We start from the raw sequence: 25,317 nt of genomic DNA on the forward strand, positions 1-25,317 counted from the left end.
GCGGGAGGGGCACGCTGCTGCCCGGGGCCAGGGGTGGGCGCACGGAGCTGCGGCTTGGGGGGTACCCGGCTCCCCCCCACACCCCACCCGAGGGCCCTGGCACGGGTCCAGACCGCCCTCCCAGCCGTGCCCCCTCCGGCAGCACGTCTCCGGGCGCGTCTCCGGGCTTCCTCAAAGTCACTGCCCAGGTAGACGACCCCCACCCCCACCCCCCGCAACGAGCCCAGTCCCGCTGCCCAGGGGAGCCCAGGAGGCGACCTTGAACTTGGGTCCGAAAGATGAACCGGAGTGTGTGGGCCAGGGAGAGGGTACAAGAGCCAAGCCAAGGCCAGCGGCCAGAGCGCTCAGGTGGCCCCGGAGGGGCGGCTGCAGGGAGGCGGACGGGAGAGTCTCTGAGCCCCCCGTGAGGCGGCCCCGGGAAGCCCTGTGCCAGCCTTCAGGTCCTTTCTGGAAGGAGGCCCAGTGGGCGTGGAGGAGGGGAGATGCAGTTAGACCCGCAGGGAGGGCTCCCGGCCGGGAGGGGACAGGAGCCTCCAGATCTCCAGAGTCCCTGGGGAGACAGAGGGACTACGGGTGAGGCGAGACCCCGCTGACCCAGGGAGAGTAACCAGGCTAACTGGGGACGCGGTGGCTCAGGGAGCCCGGGACAGCAGTGGGGTAGCAGGGTCTCACGTGACCAGGGAGCAGAGGCCTGGGGCACAGGGAGAGGCCTGGAGCACGGAGGCCTTAGGCCTCCTTCCTGCCCGCCTCCTTTCTCCTCCTCCTCTTCCTCCCTACCTCCCCTCCTCCCCTCCTCCTCCCTTCCTCCCTCCCTCCCCTCCTCCTCCTCCCCTCCCTCCCTCCTCCTCCCCTCCTCCCTCCTCCTCCTCTTCTCTCCTCTTCTCCTCCTCCCCTCCTCCCTACTTCTCCTCCTCCCCTTCTCCTCTCCTCCCCTCCTCCTCCTCCTCCCCTCCTCCCTCCTCCTCCTCCTCCCCTCCTCCCTCCTCCTCCTCCTCTTCTCTCCTCTTCTCCTCCTCCCCTCCTCCCTACTTCTCCTCCTCCCCTTCTCCTCTCCTCCCCTCCTCCTCCTCCTCCCCTCCCTCCTCCTCCTCTTCTCTCCTCCTCCCCTCCTCCCTACTTCTCCTCCTCTCCTTCTCCTCTCCCCCCCTCCTCCTCCTCCCCCTCCCTCCCCCCTCCTCCCCCTCCCCTCCTCCTTTCCTCCTCCTCTTCCTCCCTACCTCCCCTCCTCCTCTCCCCTCCTCCCCTACCCTCCTCCTCTCCCCTCCTCCCCTACCCTCCTCCTCCTCTCCCTCCTCCTCCTCTCCTCTCCTCCTCCCCCTCCCTCCCACCTCCTCCCCCTCCCCTCCTCCTTTCCTCCTCCTCTTCCTCCCTACCTCCCCTCCTCCTCTCCCCTCTTCCCCTACCCTCCTCCTCCTCTCCCTCCTCCTCCTCTCCTCTCCTCCTCCCCCTCCCTCACTCCTCCTCCCCTCCTCCTCCTCCTCTTCTCTCCTCCTCCCCTCCTCCCTACTTCTCCTCCTCCCCTCCTCCCCTCCTCCTCCTCCCCCTTCCTCCCCTCTTCCCCCCTCCCCCTCCTCTTCTCTCCTCCTCCTCTCCTCCTCCCCTCCTCCCTACTTCTCCTCCTACCCTCCTCCTCCTCTCCTCTTCTCTCCTCCTCCTCTCCTTCTCCTCCTCTTCCCCCTCCCCTCCTTCTCCTCTCCTCCCCTCCCCTCTTCTTCCTCCCCCTCCCTCTCTCCTTCTCCTCTCCTCCTCTCCCCTCCTGTCCTCCTCCTCCCCCTCCCTCCCTCCTTCTCCTCTCCTCCTCTCCCCTCCCCTCCTCCTCCTCCCTCTCTCTTCCTCCTCCTCCTCCCCTCCTCCCCTCCTCCTCCTCCTCTTCTCTCCTCCTCCTCTCCTCCTCCTCTTCCTCCCTACCTCCCCTCCTCCCCTCCCTTCCTCCTCCTCCCCTCCCTCCCTACTCCTCCTCTCCTCCCCTCCTCCTCCTCCTCTTCCCCCTCCCCTCCCCCTCCCTCTCCCTTCCTCCTTCTCCTCTCCTCCTCTCCTCCTCCCCTCCTCCTCTCCTCCTTTTCTCTCCTTCTCTCCTCCTCTTCCTCCCTCCCTCCTCTCCCCTCCCCTCCTCCTCCTCCTCCTTCCCTCCTTCTCCTCTCCTCCTCTCCCCCTCCACTCCTCCTCCTCACCTCCCCTCCTCCTCCTTCCCCCTTCTCCTCCCCTCCTCCTCCCCTTCCTCCCCCCTCCTCCTTATCCTCCCTACCTCCCCACCTCCTCCACTCCTCCTCCTCACCTCCCCTCCTCCTCTTTCCCCCTTCTCCTCCCCTCCTCCTCCCCTTCCTCCCCCCTCCTCCTTTTCCTCCCTACCTCCCCACCTCCTCCTCCCCTCCTCCCCTCCTCCCCTCCTCCTCTTCCTCTCCTCCTCCTCCTCCCCCGTTTTCCCCTTCACAGGCTGGCACCTCAAGCAGCTCCGCCCAGCTGTGCAGGAGTTCAATCCTTCTTGCCCCTCCCCTTTGTGGTTGCTCCCAGACGGGCAGCATTAACAAGGCAGGGCCCAGGGGCCTGAGGGTCCTGTTAGGTCTCTGGAAGACCCAAGGCAGAGCAGCTAGGGACTCTGGGGGTCCCAGGAGGTTCTGAGCAGGGAGGAGCTCAGTGGAAGGCAGCTGCAGGGGACACAGGTGGGGGGGGAGGCTGTTGACCTCGCTGGGGTGATGGGGTGAAGGCTGAAGGGGTGGGGGGGGGATGGGGTGAAGGCCAAAGGGAAGCAACCACACAGCCCGCCAGCCCAGGTGGAGGGGCTGGGACCAGGGCGGGGCTGTGGCTTTGGTCTCTCTGACCCCCCCCCTGCCCAGGGTGAGACCCCAGGCCCAGCCCCAGCTCTCCAGCTGTAAACAGGGGTGCGGCACCGTGTGAACCAAGACCCCTCCCCAGGCCACCCCAGCTCCCGCTTCCGCTTGGATGGCACCGTCGGCCGACCTGGCCTGCCCCCACACCACCTCCCTCTTGGTCCTGGTGGGCAGGTCCCATCTAAGAAGTCTCCCCGGAGGAGGGGACACCGACCTCCTCACAGAGAGAAAGGCACAGGCTGGGGCCACAGGCCGCCCTGGCGAGCGGGGAGGGACAGAGGCCCCCGGGCTGGGGCCTCCTCCAGGACACCGGCCTAGTGCTGGGGGATGTGGGGCACAGCCGCGGCCTCTGGGGGCCCTGCTCTGCCTGCCCCGGGGCCTAGGCCAGGGCTGAGAGGAGGGACCTCCGCTCCTTCCCAGCCACCGGCCGGCCCGGCCGGGGGCTCTGGGCCTTCGGAGCCCTGCCCGGGGCAGGCGGGGAGGGGAGGGAGGCCAGAGCGGCTTCTCCACCAGGATCCTTTACACCCTCATCAGCCCCGAGCCCCCAGCCGGGCCCACCTTCTGCCTGGGCATCCCCTTCTCGCCGTGGAGGCCAGCACCCCCTTAACCACCGTGTCACCTCCGCAGGGCCCTCGCTGGGCCTCCTGGCCCAACAGCTCTCATCTTCCCCCAGTGGGGTGGCACTTGGGGGGGCTCTTGTTTGGGGAAACCCCCTAGCTGCCCCACAGAGCCCCCAAAGCCAAGGAATCCCCTTTCTGCCCATCTTTCTTTGCCAGCCCCGGGGGCAGATCAGGGAGGGTCGCCTCTGCCCTGGCCCTCAGGTCACCGGGGTCCCCTGAGGAGCACCAGCTCCAGACCCTGCCTGGCCCGGGATGCCCCCCCGCCTCGGGCCTCAAGATGCCACCCGGTTCTCACCCCGCTTAGGGGGCACGGCCACCCCAGTTCACAGCCGAAGAGGGGAGCTGAGAGGTCTCCTCCTGGGAAAAGGAGGCAAGAGACCTCAGCCACTGCCACCGCTGTCCCCACCCCCCTCCCCTGCTCGTGGGCCTGGAGTGGCCTGTCCCCTCTTTGTCCCCATCCCCCTCTTCAACCAGCTCTCTATCCCGTCAGGTGACAGGGCCCACAGTGAGGTCCCTGCACCCGTGGACCTTAGAGCTTCCAAGAAAGCCAGCGCTGCGCCCAAGGTGTGGCTCAGGGACCACAGGCGAGGGCCCCTATTCCAAGCCATTGGGGACTGGCCGGCAGGAAGTCCTCTCGGGACAGGGTCCCTGGTGCCCATGCCCGGTGGTGGTTGACATGGTGGGCAGAGGCCCGTCGGAGAGGAAGGGGCAGCAAAGCAGTGTGCAGGCCGGCCCTCCTTTCTGCTCCCATCCCCCCAGTCCAGATGGAGAGCCACGCCCCTCCTGGGTGACCCCCAGTCCCAGCACATCCCGCTCGGGCGCCCCTCCGGGAGAAAGCGGTGTGGGGAGAGCACCCGTTCCTTGGGGTTCCCTTCCTCTCTCCCTGCTCACACGCCCCCCCCCCCCCCCACTAAGCTGCTCTCCTGGTCCCTGCCTTGCCCACTGCCGCCCTCCAGCACGTGAGCCGCCCAGGCTCCCTGGGGCGGACGGGCCTCTCCCCCGACAGCCCCGTGCAGGGCCCGGCTTCGCCCCAGACCCTCAATGCCAGTCAGGGCGACCCAGCCCAGGGCAGGGCAGTCCCACCAGCGGTCCCCAGGGCATCCGGGCCAGCTGGGTGGACCCTCATCATGTGCCCAAATGGCCCGACCGGAAGGCGGCTGTGCCGGGGAGTCTCTGTCGCCCAGGCGCCTGCTCGCTGGCAGAGGGTTCCGGCTCGAGGGAGACAGAGTCTGTGTCCCGGAAACCTTCCTCGTGGGGGCTTTGCCTCCAAGTCCTTCTATCCCAGGTTTCCCTTGGTTCCCAGAGTCTGGCTCAGGGACTGTCCCCTTCTGCCCCACAGTGAGGTCCAGAACCAAGCTTGATGTCCCTCTGGCTGGCCGTCACCTCCCTCTTGCTGGGCACCCTACCTCCTGTGATGTGCTCCACCGTCAGCCTCCTTGCCCCGGCACCGCGGCTCTTCCGCATCTCTGTCCCCATCTGCTCTGGCTGGCCTGCCCCTCCGGGCCTGGGGTCAGAGAGCGAGGCCGCCCCCTCCCCCCCGCTTGCCCTGCCTGTGGGATGCTGGCGTGGCCGAGACGGGCACTGGCCCTGGGCTCACCGTCCCTCCCTCTGCCCAGGACACTGCATTTGCTGTGACTCTTCTCCGAGTCACTGACCACAGTGCTGCCGGGTCCGGGCCAAGTGTCCCGGAGACACCCAGGCACCCCCCCTCCCCGCCCCTCCGCATCCTTTGCGTCAGCGAGTTGCCCCTGCCCACGCCTCTGGGCCGTGTGTGGGACCGACCCCATGGTCCCCACACCCCCCCCCCCCGGCTGCCTGGTGGCCCCGGCCTCACCTCCAGTCCCGGCCCCGGCTCCTCCTGGCGCTGGACGGCCCTCCAGGGAAGCCAGGCGCTCCCGAGCCGGGCCGGGACCGCCTGGCACAGGGCTCGGAGCGCTCACGAGGCTGGGCTTTGGCACGTTCCATGACACGCGACTGGTGGCTGGCACCGGCTGGGGCCTCTGCCGCCCTGTCCCCATCCCCCTGCCGGGTCGTATCCCGGTCTTCCGCACACCCCGAGGGCCCCGCGCCCGGCTCTGCCCAGTCAGTGCCCAAATGGCTGTCATCCCGGGGTCTCAAAGCCCGGCTGCCCGCCCCCATCCCCGGACGCAGCCTGGCTCAGCCGCCTGCCATCGGCTCCCGGCCCTGCCTCCCCGGAGAGCCCCCAAGTGCACGGAGCGGCCTGACCCCGTGCTGGACACTGCCAGGGCCATTTCTGCCACCTGCCCCCGCCCCCAGCCCCTCCTCTGAGGTGCTCCCGCCCCTGGGACTGAGTATCCTGGGGGCCCAGGGGGGCATGGCAGAACAGGAGCCGGGGCTGTGCCCCTGGACTGGCCCCCATTCAGTCTTGCCGTGACAGCTCCTGGCCGTGTGCCCCTTAATCCTGCAGACCCTCGCTGCCCGCCCACCGGGCCTCGAACCCTCCCCGAGCCTCAGCTTCCTTATCCCCACGGAGGGGCACGCGGGGCCGGGCTTGGGGTGGCCCGCTGGCTGAGTTGGGCGAGACCTGTCCTGGTGTCTGTCCCTGAGGACACGGGCGGGATCTGGGGGCTGTTGCAGGAGGGGAAACTGAGGCTGATCAGTGTGGCGTCTGACCTGGGGCTCCAAGCGCACAGGTGCTGCCGGCTGGTGCAGGGCACCCGGAGGGTCGACAGGGAGTCTGCCCCGCTCAGGGGAGACGCAGCCCCGCCCGCAGCCCCTCTCCTCTCCTGTCCCCCTCTCTTGGCCTCACTGGCCTTCCCTCCTTCCTTCTTGCCCGTTCCGGCCCCTCCCATCTCCCCGGTGAACAGCCGCAGGTGCTAGACTTGCCGCCCCAGACCTCCTCCCAGACCTTCTGGCCCTTGGGGCCTCCTGCCCTCTGCCGCTTCACGAGGACGGCATGGGAGGGGACGGCGTGGGGCAGACAGTGTGGGGCGGACAGTGTGGGGCGGACAGCGTGGGAGGGGACAGCAGGTGGGGGACAGCCTGGGAAGGGATAGCATGAGGTGGACAGTGTGGGAGGGGACATATGGGAGGGAACAGCATGGGGCAGACAGCATGGGAGGAGATAGCATGGGAGAGACAATGTGAGAGGGGACAGTGTGGGAGGGGACAGCGTGGGGAGAGCAGTGTGGGGCAGACAGTGGGGGTGGACGACATGGGACAGACAGCATGGGAGGGGGCAGTATGAGAGAGACAATGTGAGAGAGGACAGTGTGGAGGGGACAACATGGGGCAGACAGCATGGAAAGGGACAATAGAGGAGAGACAGTGTGGGAGGAGACAGGGTGGGACAGTGTGGGTGGATAGTGTTGGAGGGGACAGTGTGGAGAGTGTGGAACAGACAGCATGGGACAATGTGGGGCAGATGGGGGGGTGCACAGCATGGGAGGGGACACATGGGAGGGGCAGCGCAGGAGGGGACACGTGGGAAGGGACACGTAGGAGAGACAATGTGGGAGGAGACACATAGGAGGAGACACTTGGGAGGGGACACATGGGAGGGGCTGATGAGCCTCCACGACGCCTTCACCCTGTCCCCTGCCTCGTTCATCCTTTCCCTCTTTTTTGCTTTCATTCGACCTCTCCCCTCCTCTTGCCCACCATCCTGTCCGCATCCCGTCCCCTGTCCCATCCTGTCCTGTCCTTACTCTGTCCTGTCTCTGTCCTCTCTTGTCTTGTCCCCCTCTATCCCTCTCCTATGCCTGTCCTGTCCCATCCTGTCCCTGTCCTCTTTGCTTCCCTATCCTGTCCCCTCCTGTCCCCATCCTGTCCCCATCCCCATCACGTCTCCATCCCTGCACGACCTCTTTATGCCTTCGTGGAGACCTCCTGCCCCTCGCCCCCTCCTCCTTATCCCCTTCCCTGTCTCTCACCTCCTTTCTCTTTCCATGGCCTTGTCCCCACGTCTGCAGGGACACTCTCTAGAAGAGCCTCACAGCCCACGGGCACACGGCGCCCCGGCCCCAGCCTCATGTCAAACCCGCGTCTGGACCTCTCCCTTCCTGGGTGGAGACCCACCTTCCTGGGTGGGCAATGCCCCTCACAGCCACACTCTCACCTTCCAGGGTGGGCCACTGCCAGATCCCGCACTCTCCCTGCCCCCGGGGGCCGCCCAGGGCTACCCCCCACCAGCTCCCGCTTGCCCCTGGACACCTGTGTGGGTCGGCCCCCGGCCACCAACCTGTGCAGAGCCAGTCCGAGCTAGACGAGGCGCTCCTGGGAGCCGTGGCCTCTCCAGCCACCCCTCGGGGCCCATGAGCCACGGGTGCCCTCTCGATGCTGCAGCAGGGGCGTGGGGGGGTGGCGAGCCCACAGGTGCCCGAGGCGCCCAGGCTGCTGCTTGCTCGCCGCCCTGTCCCGCTCTGGTTCGAGGGACGGGACTGGAGCCTGGCCCGAACCTCAGTGCTCTGGGTTCTGGCCCTGACGTCCTGCCCAGGGGGCTGGGCCGCTCAGTCCCCACACCCCCGCGATGCCAGCTCGCTGGGGTTCCTGGGGCGGCTCTGGCCGACAGACCGCTTGGTCCCAGGGCAGCACCACCCACCAGACACCGGGGCTCTGCCAGGCCAAGGGCAGCCCCCTCCCATCTGGGGCCCTGGGTGGGCCTGAGGCAGCCACGCCTCTTTGGAACCTGGTTTGGAGGCCTGGCCTCCCCCCCACCCATCGCCTCCTTGGGCCAGCCCCATCCCTTGCCCTGCTGGCCACACAGGGGTCCCCAGAGGCCTCCCGGGCCTGGCGTCCCCGGGGCGGGGGCCAGGCCTGAAGGCTGTCGGGGGTGGGGGGCAGGCGTGGGCACAGGGACTTGTGCCAGGCTCCTCCAGCCCGGAGAGCCTCCCCTGGGAGACTGGGAGCCCAAACGCCGATAAGGACGCCAGCAGGGTGACCCAGCCAGCCCCGTTGGGCTGTGCCAGCCAGGCCGCCGCCTCAGAAAGCCAGGCTCCCAAAGACTGTTAACCCGGGAAGGCAGCCCAGAATTCAGGCGGCCTGTGGAAGTGAGGGCGCCCAGGGTCCCCTTGCTGCCCCCCGGTCATGGCTAATGTGGGCCTGGCCCAAGGTGGGCCCGGGCAGGGCTTTAGATCCCCCGTCACCCCGGGGGCAACAGGAGGGAGCCACCTGCAAGGGGGTAGAGCTGGGCTGGGGGCTGCAGGAGGAGGGAGTGGTCCCCGGCTGGCCCTGCCCCCCTGAAGCTTGGACAGCTGAGGAGGACCCCCACGGCCGCAAGGACTGTGCCAAGCCGTGCCAAGGGTACGGGAGGGGCACGGGGCTGAGGCCCCCTGCCCGGGCCCGTTTTTAGCCTGCTTAAACTGGATTCAATTTACACCCACCCCAGCCGGCTCCCCGCATGCGCCTCTGGAGCTTGTCACCGCGAGGGGCACCGCCTCCGACGCCCCCCTTCCCACCCCGCACCCAGGAGGTCCGTGGCGAAGGATTTCGGTGAAGCGCGGGGCCCGGGGGGGGGGCAGGCTCCCCCACGCCCAGGGTGGCCTGGGGGGAGTCACTAGCCTCTCTGCGCCTGGTTTTCTGTCGGTCAAACGAGGACAACGGTCGTCTGCCCGGGCTTCGGGGGGTCACGGCCGAGACGCGGGAAACACTAATCTCAGTGAGGGCAGCGGGGATGCCGCCGGCCGCCCGGCCTCTCGGGTCCACGCGTGGGGGTGTAAGCCCGGCCGTGGCTGGGCCTGGAAGCCGTGTGGTCCGTGTGCCTCCGTGAGCGTCCCCGTGTGCGGTGTGCGACTGGCTCGCCGGGGTGCGACAGACGCCCCCACGTTATTCTTTGGGAGACGCTCTCGCCTGCCCTCCACCCCGCCCCCCACGCCCCCCACGAGGGGGCCCAAAGGGCCGCTTCCTTCTGTCTCTGCCCCACGGGCCTCTGCAGGCCCACCTTCCCCGGTCCAGGTCCTCTGGGGGCTCCGGGCCCGCGCACCGGCCTGGCCCCCACTCTCGGCTGAGCTGGTGCCACACCTGCCGTGCCCCATCGGTGCCTCCAGGGCGTCCCCTGCTCACCCAGGACAGCAGCTTGACGCTGGGTTTCGGAACGGAGCCGTGGTTACCACCGGACAGGTGTTTGTGGCCCACGTCCTCCTGCGACGAGGGACGTGTGCCCAGCCCGCGTCGGGGCTCCTTCTGTCATCCCCGATGTACGGTACAACTGCCCTCTTGGGCCTCAGTTTCCCCACTTGTTAAGCAGCGCTGGTGAGCCCCGGGGCTTGACCCCCGGTGCCCCTTGGTCCTCTGGCCACAGAAGTTTCTGGATGGGGACAGCAGCAGTGACCCCTGGGCGGCCACATCCCAGCTGGGCAGGGAGGAGGAGGCCCACCTGAGACGCATGGTCCTGCCTGAGGGTCCCCTGGTCAGCCGCTCAGGGGCGGGCCTGGCAGAGCCGGAAAAGAACACACGTGAAGCCCGGCAGCTGACTCGTGGGGGTCCACCTAATGAGTGGGGGGGTGGGGGGCGGGTGGCTGCAAGGGAGTGTGTCCTGACCCTGGAGCGGGGGGCCCTGGAGCCATGCCTGTGTGGGGCCGGGAGAGAGCCATCACTCAGGGTCCGAGGGACCCGACTGTCCCGAGCTGGAGGGGTCCCGGCTGCTCTCAGCCGACCCGCACACCTTGTGCCTCCTCCTTCCCCGAGTCGGGGCTTGGGTGGAGCTGGGAGTGCTGAGATGCCTGTCTCTCCCTCCAGGAGCCTGCAGTCTGCCCAGCGCGCTCCGTGCCGTCAAAGGAGAAGCCAAGGCAGGCTGCATGGAGGAGGCAGCATTTCAGCTAGGCCTTAGACGCCTGGAAGGGTAGAGGAGGAGGAAGGACATTGCATGTGGCTCAGAGTGAGGCCACGAGAGGCCCGTGGCACGGAGCCGGGGCTCTGAGCCCACCTCTGGCCCTTTGCCTCTGCTCTCTCTCTCTCGTCCTCTTCGGGGTAGGTACCAGCAGACCACTACTTTACAAAGGGGGAAACTGAGGTCCAGGGAGGACGGGGTCCCGGACCAAAGCCCTACGACGCAGGAGGCAGGATTTCAGCTGGGGAAAATCTGCCTCTGAGGCCCAAGCGCTCACCACGGCCCTGTGGCACCTCCCACGCAGGGCTGGTGCGCTACGGGGGGTGGCGAGTGTGGCCGCAGAGTCCGGCCCCCTCGTCTGTAAAGCAAGGGGTCACAGGGTGGTCCCCAGGGGCCGGTGGGAGCACGTCAAGGCCTCGGAAGCGGTGCTGGAGGCCCACTTCTTGCCCTGGGAGCGGCGGGCCGGGGCGGAGGCCCCAGGGCCAGGAGGAGGTCTCCGGGGAGACGGCGGCCCGGCCGAGGCCAGGCGGGTGTGCAGGTGGGAGACAAGGAGGGCGCGCGGCCGGCGGAGCCGAACTAACAGCGGCCGGCGCACGTGCGCACGGCCCACACCCTGCCCACGGCGCCCCGGTCCTGCCCGCCCTGCCCCAGCCCGGGCCGGGGGGCACCTACCTCACGAGGTTCTCCAGGCCCCGTTTGCTGGAACTTCTCCTCAGGAGGGCAGAGCCACTCATGCCGCCGGCCCGGCGACCTGGCCTGACCCCAGCCCTGGGGACGCGGCTGCTCCTTCTTCAAAGGCTGCCGGCCTCCGTCTGCTGCCCTCCCCCTGCTCCTCCTCCTCCACTGGGACCCCTCTCCCCCCTTCCTCTCTTCTTGCTCTCTCCCGTCCCCTCCTTTGCTCCCTCGTCCCCTGTCCCTGTCCCTGGATCCGAGCTGTCGCTCCCTCTGTCTGGCTGTCTGGTCTCTCTGCCTCTGACGCCCCCTCCCACGTCTGCTCTCCCCCTCTGCCTGTCTGTGACCTGTGTCTCTCCACCGGGGGGGGGGGGTCTCCGGGGCTGGCTCCCTGCTGGCTGCCCCCGGGGGGCCGGGTGCCCGTGTCCCCCCCCCCCCCCCCCCCCGGTCTGTGCGGCCTCACGCGCTCTGTGGGTCTCCCCTTCAGGACGCCTAGCAGCCGTTTCCCTTTTGTTCCCCCCAGCCCCCTTCTCCCCCCTCGGCCTCCTCCCCCTCCCCCTCCCCCTCCTTCCGAGACTAGTAAAAATGTCAGAGAGAAAACCCTCCAGCCCAGCAGCTCTGGGGCTTAGCGGGACCTCAGCGGCCTGTGATGGGCATCCTGTCCCCTCAGTCACCTTGGCGGCCGCTGGCCTCACTCACTCTCCAGCCCCCTGCAGCTCATCCCTGCTACTTGCAGGGTATCTCCCCCCTCCCCCCCCCCCCCCCCCCCACATCTGCCTCTCCATCCCTCCCTGCCTCTCTCTTCGTCCTGGGCCTGGCCTGGCCAGCCCACTGGTCCTCTCCTTTATGGACGTCTTGGATCAAGCCCCCCTGCCCTGCCCCAGCTGGCCTGGGCTCTCGGCTCCTTCCTCGCCAGCCCCCCCCCCCCATCCCTCCCTGCTCCCACACTCAGCCCCTGTCTCCTCTCCTCTCCCTCTGTGGCTCTCTCTGCCCCTATCTCTGTTTCCCTCCCTCCCCCTCCCTCCCTCCCCCTCCCTTCCTCTCCCCTCCCTTCCTCTTCTCCCTCCCTCCCCTCCCTCCCTCCCCTCCCCTCCCTCCTGGTTCTCCAGTTTTCCCCTTGTTTATGCCCAGCTCTCTGCTCCACTGATCACCTCGAGGGGGGAATCCTCTCAGCTCCCCAAATGGGGAGCCCCTGCCCGCCCCGGCCGCTGCCCGACTACCCCGGGAGCTCAGAGCAGGGAGACCCCAGAGGCAGAGACAAACACGGCCAGCCCCGTGCGGTACCAGAGAGCACGCTCCCAGGGTGGCCGGTGGGCACAAGGTCAGTGCGGTGCCCTGGCCAGCGGGCCCCCTGCCCCCGTGCGCTGGCCAAGGCCCGGGAGGTGCAGCCCAGCCCACTGTTCCTCTGGTTGGGCTTAGTCGCCGTGACTCACTAGAGAATGCTCGCGGGCGAGTGACCGGACAAGGCGGGAACTGGACTCATGTCGGCGGGGCGTCGCTGAGCCCAGCTCAGTGCCCAGCGGTCTTACATCCAGCGGCTCGCCCGGCTCGCCAGCCCTCACGGCCGCTCTGAGAGGCAGACGCCAACGCACCCAGGTCCCGCGTGGGGAAACCGAGGCACAGACCGGTGTTCGAGGTCTCCGAACTGGGACCGGAGAGCCAGAACCACGACCCGGCCTGCTGACCGCCTGTCCCTGCCGCCCTCCGTCCCCGCAGCACAGTGGCGTGGCCGCTCTCACCTCCCCAGCTAGCCTGACCTCGTGCTGGCGCGGGTGGCCAGGACCGAGACCACCCGGGGGATGTGTGACCGGACAGAGGCGAGGCTACGATCAGATGGGCGAGCGGCACACACGCGAGCGAGTCACTGTGAGGGCAGTGAGTGTTGGAGGGGCAGCCCCGTGGGCCCACAGCTCAGGTCCGCAGCGACTCAGGGGGTGGCTGGCCGGCGCAGACTTCGTGGGGGTCATGAAGTCTGGCTCCTTCCGCCCTCCACAGGCCAGTCCCGTGGCCAGTCCTGGAGGGGCACCCGCAGCTCTCCCCTCCCGCAACCCCGGGGAAGCCAGAGAACGCGGGTGTCGTGCCCACGACCCATCCCCAGCATCCTGCCAGGGCTGTCCACTCCTCAAGCTTCTAGCAGAGCACGGAAAAGGGATGGGGAGCAGGGCCGCAGGGTCGGTCCTCAGGCTGAGCCAGATCACCCAGGGAGAGTGAGGCTGAGCCTCTTTTCCATCTCAACCTGCGCATTCCCCCACCTCCCACCCCCGCCTCCTGTTCTCGGTTCTGGAATCCCAGTCACAGACAGCCAGGAAGGGAATGTGCCAAGGTATAGTTTGGTTCAAAAGAAGGAAAAATATTCCCATGGGGAGAAGGCTGCCTCGGATGTCAGGAGTTCTCTGTCACTAAGAACTTAAAATAGAATTACTTGATTATCTATCAGAAATGCCGGTGGGTGGGAGGTGGCAAAAAATAGCTCTTTAAATGCAGCAGCCGGCATTTGTAGCTTTATAACTGGAGCACGTCCTAATAGGAACAACAGGGCAGAGTATTTGACGTCAACCTTCCTGTGGTTTCCCCATGCATCTAACCATCCAGTCATCCACCACTCATCTGTCATCCACCCACCCACCCATCCACCCTCCATTCATCCATTTGCCCATTCATCATCTACCCATCCTCCTTCCATTCATTTACCCAGCTATCAATCATCCATCTATCATCCATCCACCCGCCTCCCCATCCGTCCATCCCGCCATCCATCCATCATCCATCATCCATCCATCTACCTTCTATCCGTCCATTCGCCCATCCATTCATCATTCATCCTCCATCCATTCTCCCACCCACCCATCCATCCCACCATCCATCCTCCAACCATTATCCGTCCATCTGTCCACCCTCCATCTGTCCATCCACCCATCCACTCATCTACCCACCACTCATCCATCCATCCACTCATCCATTCATCCACCCATCTATTTACCCTCCATCCATCCACTATTCATCCATCCATCATCCACCCATCCTCTCTATATAGTTATTTTTTCCCCATAGATCATTATTAGCACATCAACTTCTCAGGGTACCTATATATTCATTTTCCCATATAAGAACAAGATATCCTTCCATCCATCCATTCAATCATTTATCAATACATATATATCTGTGTCTATTCATCTTTCTTTACATTTCTCCACCGAGCAAGTATCTATCCATCTAACCATCCACCCACTCATCCACCCCTCCATTCATCCATCCACTCCCTCTACACACACACACATCCATCCATCTATTTATCTAAATGTCATAATACATATAAAACACCTAGAAGAAGCATCCACCCACTTGGAGCATGATAACCACTCATATAGTTACCTATGTGTCCAACTGTCAATTTTATGTCTATTTGCCTAGCTACCCAACCAGTGGACTATCTGTTCATTCTTTAATATATCCTCTATCGCTCCAAATATGTTTCCGTCCTCACTTTCATTCATATCTCCAAAGTATTTACTATTAATCAATCTCATTCATACACTCACTCATATATATGTCCATCCATCTTCCCATATAGCAAGTCACGTATACGTGCATAAACACATATCTGTTTATCTTTCCATATATGTGTTTGCCAATTACTTTGACCATTAAGCCATCCAAATGAGTTAATACTTAAAATAGTTGCTGCAACCTGGTAAACCTCCAAAAAAAGTTACTTTCAGCCATACTATCACTCATCCATAGTTCATCTAAGCAAGCATCCATGTATTCATACCTCCAATTATCCTCAAAGATTTGTTCAATCTATTCATATCATTTTCAACACTTACTGTATTCACTTTTTAGGTACTGGGGATTTAGCATTAACAAAGTCCCTGTTCTCACAGGGTGACATTTTAGCTAGAACAACAACAACAAAAACAAACAAGTTAAGTATATATTGAAATATATCAAATGATGGTAAATGCTATAGAAAATATAATTCAGGGTGGGAGGATATGGAGATCTGGAGGATATATGATAGTCAAAGAAAACCACTTAGGAAGGAATAAGCTTTTCCTTATTTGAAAAGAGACTTGAGAAATATTAGCGACAGCTATATACATTGGTGGGGGAAAGTGTCCTAGAAAGAGAGAACAGTGAGTGAAAAACTCCTGATTCAGGTGCATCTGTTCATCAGTCTATCTCTTCAATAGTTTATCTAGCTTATCCACCCAACCATACGTCTATTTACTCACTGTCTGTCTTTCCATTCATCTACTATTTCCTATTTTTGCCAATCTGTCCATTGGATTGATTCTACTTATTTTTTTAATTAGAATGTTTTCGAATGTTTCTTTGTTTTGGAGAGAGAGAGAAAGACAGGGCACAAGTGGAAGAGGGACAGAGAGAGAGGGAGATACAGAATCTGAAGGAGGCTCCAGGCTCTGAGCTGTCAGCACAGAGCCCAACGCAGGGCTTGAACCCAAAAACCGTGAGATCATGACCTAAGCCAAAGTCGGATGCTCAACCAACTGAGCCACCCAGGCGCCCCTCCATTAGATTGATTTTAGATCAATGGATCAATTTTGTCCATTGATTTTAGATCTGTCCATCTAAAACTCTATCCTTTATCCATCCATATGTCTTTTATTATTATTTTTATCATTATTATTTTATTATTTTACATTTGTTAATATACAATGCAATATTGATTTTAGAAGAATTCAGTGATTCATCATTTATATACAATTCCGAGTGCTCATCGCAACAAGTTCCTTCTTTTTTTAAAAATTTTTTAAAATCTTTATTTTTGAGAGAGAGAGACAGCATGTGAGGGGGGGAGGAGCAGAGAGAGAGGGAGACACAGAATCTGAAGCAGGCTCCAGACTCTGAGCTGTCAGCACAGAGCCTTACGCGGGGCTCGAACTCATGAACTGTGAGATCATAACCTGAGCCGAAGTTGGACACTCAACCGACTGAGCCACCCAGGCGCCCCACAAGTTCCTTCTTAATACACATTATCCCTCCAACCTACCTCCCACCCACCTGCCTCCATCAGTCCTCAGTTTGTTCTCTATCATTAGAAGTCTTTTGTGGTTGGTTTCCCTTTCATCCATATGTCTTCATAACCTTCTATTAGTCTACCAATGAGCTATCTGTCAACATTCCATCCAATTACCCACGAGCTTATCCATACTTCCATTCCATGTGTCCATTCACCAATCCATCCATCCGTCCATCCATCCATCCATCCATCCATCCATCCATTTACCCACCCACCCACCCACCTATCCATCCATCCATCTTCCATACCTACATACATCTATCCACACATCCATCTACCCATCCATCATCTATCCACTCATCCATCATCCATTCACACAGCTATCCCTCTGTCCATTCATCCATCATTCATCACCCACCCACCCATCCATTATTCATCATCCATCCACCCACCCATCATCTACCTACACATCCATCCATCTGTCCATCCATCCATCTGTCCATCTATCCACCCATCGATAATCTGTCTACACAAACATCTATGTGTCCATCCATCCATTCGTCATCCATCTATCCATTATCCACCCATCCGCTCACCCACCCATCCATCTATCCACCCTCCATCCATCCGTCCCTTATCCATCTATCCATCATTCATCTATCCATTCATCCTCCCACCATCTATCCATCCACCCATCCATCTACCCCTTCCTCCATCCATTCCTCCATCATCCATCATCCATCCATCCATTCAACTGTTCCTAATTCCTACCTTTCTTCACCCACTTTTCCTTTCATTCAGACTTTTCTCCATCATTAAGTCTTTTAGTTTCTTTTTTTCTTTTTTCTGTGACTAAGACACGGCTCATAAGCTTGTAGCCCAAGAAGATAAAAGAGAAGACTCTCATGGCCCGGTAGGCTGAGTGCCAAAATAGAGCTCAAATAAGGACCAGAGAAGTAGGAATCTGTCCTCTTGTTCAAACATCCTCAACACACACACGCTCACAGAGTGGTGTCCCAATGAAAGATGCAATAGGCACCCAGGTAGGGGTGGGGAGAAGGGGTAAGAGGGTGACCTCATGGCTCCTAGTGACCCTGGATAGAGAAATGTCTCTGGTTTACATTGGAGGCAGCCTCCAAATGCCCTGAGCCCTCATCTGTCTTATGTGGGCCTCAGCCCAGCAGAGAGAGAAGAGCCAGGGAGGTGGGTGTAGTGAGAAAGCTGGGACTGGGTTGGGAGTGAGACCAAGGGAAAGACTGAAGGTTTCTTTCTAGGTTCCTCCAGAAACAACTGGCTAGATCCATCTGTCCTGAGCCCCACTTCTCTCCTGAGAGGTGGTACCTGGGGGAGGACGAGAAGGCAGCCTTGGGTTACCTTGGCAGCAAAACTATAAAAATAACGAGTTATGCCCAGGAAGGGGGACAGACGCCTATGGAGTGCGGGGCTGTGCTCCTCCCTGGGAGCAGGAAGGAGCAGCATCTGAGGTCCCATCTGCCAAGCACAAAGCAGGGCAGTGACTGTCCCCCTCTCCTCCCACACAGTCCATGTGGCAGCTGAGGAAGCCGAGGCTCTGGGGGGTGGGGGAACTGGTGCAGAACCTGCCACCCCCTCCCCCCACACGCTGCTACTGTCACACCCCACCTCTGCTGGCTGTCCCTGCTGCCTTCTGCACAACCGTACAGCTGCCCCTGTGGCAGGCTCCAAGGTCCGAGTCCCTCCCACTCTTGCCGGGGGGAGGTGGGTGCCTCGGAGGGGGCCACAGGCAGGCTCTGGGTTCCCAGACAGTCCCTCCCTGCCAGCCAGTAGGACTAGACAGTGGTCCCTCCACCACCCCACCAGCTCCCAACTTGGCAGCTTGGAGGCAGTTAGCTGATGGAGTTTGGACAGGGCTGCCCGCCGCCCCCCCCCCCCAGGAAAGGGTGAGGGGCTTTCCTCCCCACCTCCTGCCCCCCACTTCTTAATGGCCTGTGTCCGGCACCACAAGGCTCTGCTGGCCAACAGGGTTAGGAGGCCTGATTTCCAATATTCCCTCAGCTCCTATCCGCCCCACACCCCACATAGACCCCCAGCCCCCCTGTCCAGGCTCATGGGGTGGGGGCAGGGGCGGGGCGGGGGTGGCCTCTAGGAAGGTTTGAGAACTCTCTTTGCTGGTCGCCCTGGATCCCCAATATCCGAGAAGATGTTAGGAGCCCCTGGAAAGAGGCTTCCCTGAGATGAACTGGCTGTGGGCCCTGGGAGCGACGCCTCTCGAAAAAATCAGCTTGTTCTAATAGGGCCACGTCCCATTTCTGCCTTTGGGGAGGTCTCTGGAGGTGACTTGTCAGCTATTGCCTTATTCTGGATGGGCCTCAGGGAGCACCGGCCTCACCCCTACGGGAACCCGCTGGGAGCAGAGCCATCAGGCAGCCCTGTGTGGGGTTATTGAGCACCTCTGAGAGGCAGCCCGGATGCCCTGGGCCCCCTGGGCCTACACCCCAACCTTGAGCCAGAGCAGGTCCCAGAGCGGGTTGTTAGGACACACACCTCCAAGCTGGGGTCAGCCAGTGTCCCTCCAGGTTTGGGACAGTGTCTCTTGGCAGTTCATTCGGCCCTTAAAGCCTTGGTTTCTCCCCGTCAAGTGCCTCACTGGCTAACGGGAACCTCTGTTTGAAGAGCTTGGTGAAGGCTGGCACATGGGGAAACTGAGGCCTCGGGGGTGGGGCTTACTTGTTCCAGAAAGAGCCATGCCTCTGGGACCCTGTGCCCCTCCTCCTGCTCCTCCCCCTGCACTGGGGGCTCAGACCCCAGGAGAGCAAAGCTCAAGCCCTCAGCCTCACTGCTGGGACCCTCATCTTCCCAACTGAGGGCCCACCCACCACTCTGACAACCTCTGAGGGAGACTGAGGCAGAGGTGGGCTAGTGGGGTCGTGCAGGCCAGCCACCGCACGGATCTACAGTGTCACCCTGTCTGGGGCCTGCCCTATTCTGGTCCCTGAGACCCTCCTGGTGCCGCCCCTGTGTGCCTCCAGCATTGTTTGTATGAGGAGGCAGATGGGGACCAGGGAGGGGGCCAGGATGCGGGAGAGGATTTCCGGCTTCCTGAATCAGCAGCGGGGGGGGGGGGGCTGCAATGTCCCCAAGTATGGTGTGGTGTCCTCTCCCTGTCCCCCACCTAGGGAAAGAATGTGACAGGGCCCAGAGGGAAGGCAAGAGGAAGCCAGTGACCTCCGCCAGCCCAGGCACGGGAGAAGGCATCCATCATCTGGGCTGAGCTCAGCCTCCCCCTCCCTGGGAAATTTCCGGGCGCCAGAGACCCCTGACCCGGAGGGAGGAGGAGAGGGGGCCCACCTGGGAGTCTAAGGCCTGACCCAGCTCTGACTGCAGTCCTCAGGTCTGGAGCCTGGGCAGGGCTGGGAAGGAGCCCTGGGGAGCCACACCCAGTGCACCCACCCGCGGCCCACCGCCAAGGCCAGCACCTGCTTCCACTCTCCCTCCTTCACGGCCTGGGGCGCTGCCTGCTGCCCCAGAGTCGTGCACCCCGGCTCTGCCAGGTGGTGTCCAGCCTCACGGGGAGGGCAAGGGGTGAAGGAGCACTGGGGGGTCTGGCGGTGTGTGGGCAGTCCGACCCGTGGGGGGCTGCCCCTCCAAGGCCACAGACCCCTCCCACCCTGGCTCCCTGAGGGAGTCAGGAGGATGAAGTCCAGGGTGTCCACAGCCCCCAGGCTAGCTCAGCTCCCTCCTTCAGCCGCCAGCCACCCATAGCCCGAGGGGCCTTGTGACCTCTTTCCTGAAGACCCTGGGGTCCAAAGAGCAAGGCCAAGGGGTTCTGCAGGGACAGATAGCCCAGAAGGGGACTCTGCCCAGGGTGGCCCCGAAGGTGGTCCCTGCCCTCTCTTAGGTCTCTGCCCTGCCTCTTAGCTCCACACATGGAGAAGTACTGGGGCAGCATCCCTGAATCACGTGGGACCAGGAGCCATGCCCTGCCTGCGGGGCAGTGGGGGTCAGGAGCCCAGGGGGCAGGGAAACAGCGGCTTACCCAAACCCGGCCCCGATCAGTGTCCTCAGGGCCAGAGCTGCCCAATCAGTTGGGGGGGGGGGGTTGGTGCTTAGGACCAGGGTTCCCAGTCCGGACTAAGGCCCCAGGACAGGACCAGGGTCCCAGGACAGGACCAAGGCCCCAGGACAGGACCAGGGTCCCAGAATAGGACCAGGGCTCCAGGATAGAACCAGGCTTTCCAGGATAGAATCATGGTTCCCAGGACAAGACCAGGGCTCCAGGACAAGACCAGGGCTCCAGGACAGGACCAGGACTCCTGGACAGGGCCAGGGCCCCAGGACAGGACCAGGGCTCCAGGACAGGACCAGGGCCCCAGGACAGGACCAGGGCTCCAGGACAGGACCAGGGCCCCAGGACAGGACCAGGGCCCCAGGACAGGACCAGGGTCCCAGAATAGGACCAGGGCTCCAGGATAGAACCAGGCTTTCCAGGATAGAATCATGGTTCCCAGGACAGGACCAGGGCTCCAGGACAAGACCAGGGCTCCAGGACAGGACCAGGGCCCCAGGACAGGACCAGGGCCCCAGGACAGGACCAGGGCCCCAGGACAGGACCAGGGCTCCAGGACAGGACCAGGGTTCCCAAGGTAGGATCAGGGCTCCCAGGAGAGAACCAGGGCTCCAGGACAGGACCAAGGCTCCCAGGACAGGACCAGGGCCCCAGGCCAGGACCAGGGCCCCAGGACAGGACCAGGGTCCCAGGACAGGACCAGGGCCCCAGGACAGGACCAGGGCTCCAGGACAGGACCAGGGTCCCAGGACAGGACCAGGGCTCCAGGACAGGACCAGGGCCCCAGGACAGGACCAGGGTCCCAGAATAGGACCAGGGATCCAGGACAGGACCAGGGCCCCAGGACAGGACCAGGGCTCCAGGACAGGACCAGGGATCCCAAGGTAGGATCAGGGCTCCCAGGAGAGAACCAGGGCTCCAGGACAGGACCAGGGCTCCAGGACAGGACCAGGGATCCCAAGGTAGGATCAGGGCTCCCAGGAGAGAACCAGGGCTCCAGGACAGGACCAAGGCTCCCAGGACAGGGCCAGGGCTCCAGGACAGGACCAGGGCCCCAGGACAGGACCAGGGCCCCAGGACAGGACCAGGGCTCCAGGACAGGACCAGGGCCACAGGACAGGACCAGGGCTCCAGGACAGGACCAGGGATCCAGGACAGGACCAGGGATCCCAAGGTAGGATCAGGGCTCCCAGGAGAGAACCAGGGCTCCAGGACAGGACCAAGGCTCCCAGGACAGGGCCAGGGCCCCAGGACAGGACCAGGGCCCCAGGACAGGACCAGGGCTCCAGGACAGGACCAGGGCCCCAGGACAGGACCAGGGCTCCAGGACAGGACCAGGGCCCCAGGACAGGACCAGGGTCCCAGAATAGGACCAGGGCTCCAGGATAGAACCAGGCTTTCCAGGATAGAATCATGGTTCCCAGGACAGGACCAGGGCTCCAGGACAAGACCAGGGCTCCAGGACAGGACCAGGGCCCCAGGACAGGACCAGGGCCCCAGGACAGGACCAGGGCTCCAGGACAGGACCAGGGATCCAGGACAAGACCAGGGTTCCCAAGGTAGGATCAGGGCTCCCAGGAGAGAACCAGGGCTCCAGGACAGGACCAAGGCTCCCAGGACAGGGCCAGGGCCCCAGGACAGGACCAGGGTCCCAGGACAGGACCAGGACCCCAGGACAGGACCAGGGCCCCAGGACAGGACCAGGGATCCAGGACAGGACCAGGGTTCCCAAGGTAGGATCAGGGCTCCCAGGAGAGAACCAGGGCTCCAGGACAGGACCAAGGCTCCCAGGACAGGGCCAGGGCCCCAGGACAGGACCAGGGTCCCAGGACAGGACCAGGGCCCCAGGACAGGACCAGGGTTCCCAAGGTAGGATCAGGGCTCCCAGGAGAGAACCAGGGCTCCAGGACAGGACCAAGGCTCCCAGGACAGGACCAGGGCTCCAGGACAGGACCAAGGCTCCCAGGACAGGACCAGGGCTCCAGGACAGGACCAAGGCTCCCAGGACAGGACCAGGGCTACAGGACAGGACCAGGGCCCCAGGACAGGACCAGGGTTCCCAAGGTAGGATCAGGGCTCCCAGGAGAGAACCAGGGCTCCAGGACAGGACCAAGGCTCCCAGGACAGGACCAGGGCTCCAGGACAGGACCAAGGCTCCCAGGACAGGACCAGGGCTCCAGGACAGGACCAAGGCTCCCAGGACAGGACCAGGGCTACAGGACAGGACCAGGACTCCAGGACAGGGCCAGGGCCCCAGGACAGGACCAGGGTTCCCAAGGTAGGATCAGGGCTCCCAGGACAGAAACAGGCCTCCAGGATAGGACCAGGACTCCAGGACTGACCAGGACTCCGGGACAGGACCAGAGATCCCAGGACAGGACTAGGCCTCCCAGGCTGGGGTCTGACCACAGGCAGTGGCAGATGCAAAGGAAGCCGAGGGCAGCGGTCACTGCAGGCGGGCCTGGTGGGCCTTTGGAAACCTGGCAATGGGGCAGGACAGCCAGGCAGGGCTTGGAAGGAAAGTCTGCAGTGACTGTGGCACCTGTCAGAACTGGGAGGTGCTTTTAGCAAATCCTGGAGGGGAAGTGAGGTCTGAGGACCCAGGGCCGGCCTGCAGGGGCCTCCGGAGGTATGGCTTTTGCTGCCCCGTGGTGAATGGTTCCGCACGTGGGGTCCAGTGGCCTCGTGGAGAAAGAGCATGCTGGGACAGGGGTACGGAGACCCCTGGGAGAGGGCATCCTTGCCAAGCTGGGGAGCAGGCCGGGCTGGGGCAGGGGCGAGGCCCGTCTGCAGTGTGGGGCAGCTCTCCTGTCACGTGGACATGGGGAGGGCCCAGCACAGCCTGGTCTGGCCCTGGTGAAGTTCGGGGTGCACGCTGGGGGTGCACATGGGGCCTCCAAGGGGTTGGGATTCCGGGATCCAGACCTGCCAAGCCCGGGACCCTGGGACATCCTGAGACTCCCTTCCATGCACTGTGTGGAGGCCCTGTCCCCGCTCTCCGCAGGGTCTCAGGTCCATGGCTCCCCACAGGGAGGGGTGCAGGGCCACACCTCAGCTCCACCGGGGGGCCCCACAGAGACCCGTGGTCCTGGCCAGCCCTGTGGGACTGGGAGCAAGGAGAGGGTATCTTGACCTGGCCCACAAGTGGGACAGAGGAGGGGCAAGCACCCTGCCCGGGGCACGTTGTTGGGGTACGCCCCAGTCCTAGGCCCTAATGTGAGGTTCTGAGAGGAGAGGCCCCATCCTGGGGCTGTCTGAGGGAGGTGGTCCCATCCCATAGCAGTCTGAGAGGCGTTGGCCCCATCCTGGGGCAGTCTGAGAGGGGAAGCCTCATCCTGGGGGCAGTCTGAGGGAGGTGGCCCAATCCTGGGGCAGTCTGAGGAGGATGGCCCATCCTGGGGCAGTCTGAGAGGGAAAGCCCCCTCCTGGGGTAGTCTGAGGAAGTGGCCCCATCCTGGGGCAGTCTGAGGGGGGGTGGCCCCATCCGAGGGCAGTCTGAGGGAGGTGGGCCCATGCTAGGGCAGTCTGAGAGGGAAGGCCTCATCCTGTAGCAGTCTGAGGGGGATGGCCCCATCCTGGGGCAGTCTGAGGGAGGTGGACCCATGCTAGGGCAGTCTGAGAGGGGAGGCCCCATCTTGGGGCAGTCTGAGGGAGCTGAAACCATCTTAGAGTAGTCTGAGGGGGGTGGCCCCATCCTGAGGCAGTCTGAGAGGGGAGGCCTAATCCTGGGGTAGTCTGAGGGGGGTGGTCCCATCCTGTAGCAGTCTGAAGGAGGTGGCCGCATCCCGAGGTAGTCTGAGAGGGGAGGCCTCATCCTGGGAACAGTCTGAGGGGGATGGCCCCATCCTGGGGCAGTCTGAGCAGGGTGGCCCCATCCCAGGGCAGTCTGAGGGGGGTGGCCCCATCTTGGAACAGTCTGGCAGGGGTTAGTCTGAGGGGGGTGGCCCCATCTTGGAACAGTCTGAGGGGACAGTCTGAGGAGACAGTCCATTGCCCAGTTGCAGGGGGGAGGCCTGACCTGGCTGGATAGGAGGGGCGATGTCTTGGATGCAGGCAATAGAGGGGGTCTGGGGGCAGGTCTTATCTGGAATGCTCTAGCCCCAACCTGCCCAGCCTTGGCTCTCCTGGGGTCTCCCATGGGGGCTTCCCAGGTCACACATCCCCATCCTGGGCAACGGGACTTCTCACCCACTCTGGACAGGAAAATCCCAGTTCCCTTAGTCACCTTGTGAAATGAGAACCGTGCCTCACCCCGGGTCTCAGTTTCGTTCTGACACCACATGGTGGGGGGGAGGGGTGCTTGGGGGGGGGTCCCAGACCCTAAGGGGCCAGGGGCATTCAGCCAGCTCTCAGGCTGAGCTCCTGACCGAGCAGGCACAGGTGCCTCCCCGCCTGCCTGGGCCTCGGCCGCGGTCCACGCCGTCCTCTGTGTCCTCCGCCCGCGGGACAGCTGGGGTGGGGGGGTCAAGGAGGGAGGCGGGGATGCCCCGGCCAGGCTGCTCAAGCCGTGCCCTTCTATGGGCACACGGTGGCCGGAGGAACACGAGACAGGCTGATGGGAGGAGACATTCCTGAGTGGGGCACAGCTGTCTGCCGGTCGCCCCCTCCCCCCAGCGCTCGGGCCCCCGAACCCCCGAAGCAGGGCGCCCTGTGGGCCTGGGCGAGGGGAAGGCACCCTTCCACCTGCCTCACGCACACATGCACACTCGTGGCAGAGACTTCCAGATCGGTTCCCTCGTTACGAATAACGTCGCCACGGGATCAGGGAGGCGACACCAACCTCAGTGGTTAGAATCCACTGAACAAGTCAGCCCTGAGGCTGTGGGGACCCGGCCCGCGGCTCCGCCCTGCCCAGCAGGTGCTGCGGGGGGCGGGGGGGGGGAGCAGACGGAGCTGACCAGCAGCGCCCTCCTCTCCATGCTGGTGGCTCTGGGTGTCCTGTCCCTGCACAGGCTGGCACCCAGCGGCTCCGCGGGGCTCCCTGCCCAGCTCTGGGTGTGCTGGCACTCCCCTTCTGCCCGCGTCCGCCTCCCGCGCCATCTCTAAGCAACAGCGGCTGCGGCACTGGGAGCAGACAGCGGCCAGCATCGTCACCTCCGTCACCTGGGCGGGGGCGGGCGGGGGACCCGGCCCGGCCTCCAGCAAGGGCTTCGAGGGTCCTGGGGCCAAGCAGGCCCTCCCGGCCAGGCCCTCCCACGCCCACCTCCTGCCGGGGTGAGGCCCTGAGTCCCCGCCTCGGGGGTCCGGGCCTCCGCGTCCTGGGTCAGCATCCCAGCGGCTGGGGCGCGAAGCCGGCCTCTCCCGCCGAAGCCCGGCTACAGAGGCCGACTGGAGAGACACGCACCCACCGCGGGGTGAGACGGGGACCCCGGGAAGTACCC

At 63.4% G+C, this 25,317-nt stretch overlaps 1 protein-coding gene across 4 annotated transcripts in view; it reads right to left on the bottom strand.

Moving 5' to 3' along the window:
* LSP1 (lymphocyte specific protein 1) overlaps positions 1–25,317 on the bottom strand; it is a 42,283-nt gene that overhangs the window by 15,251 nt on the left and 1,715 nt on the right. The window lies entirely within an intron of this gene.

Source organism: Lynx canadensis, chromosome D1, assembly GCF_007474595.2.
Source record: "Lynx canadensis isolate LIC74 chromosome D1, mLynCan4.pri.v2, whole genome shotgun sequence".
Classification (NCBI taxonomy): Eukaryota; Metazoa; Chordata; class Mammalia; order Carnivora; family Felidae; genus Lynx; species Lynx canadensis.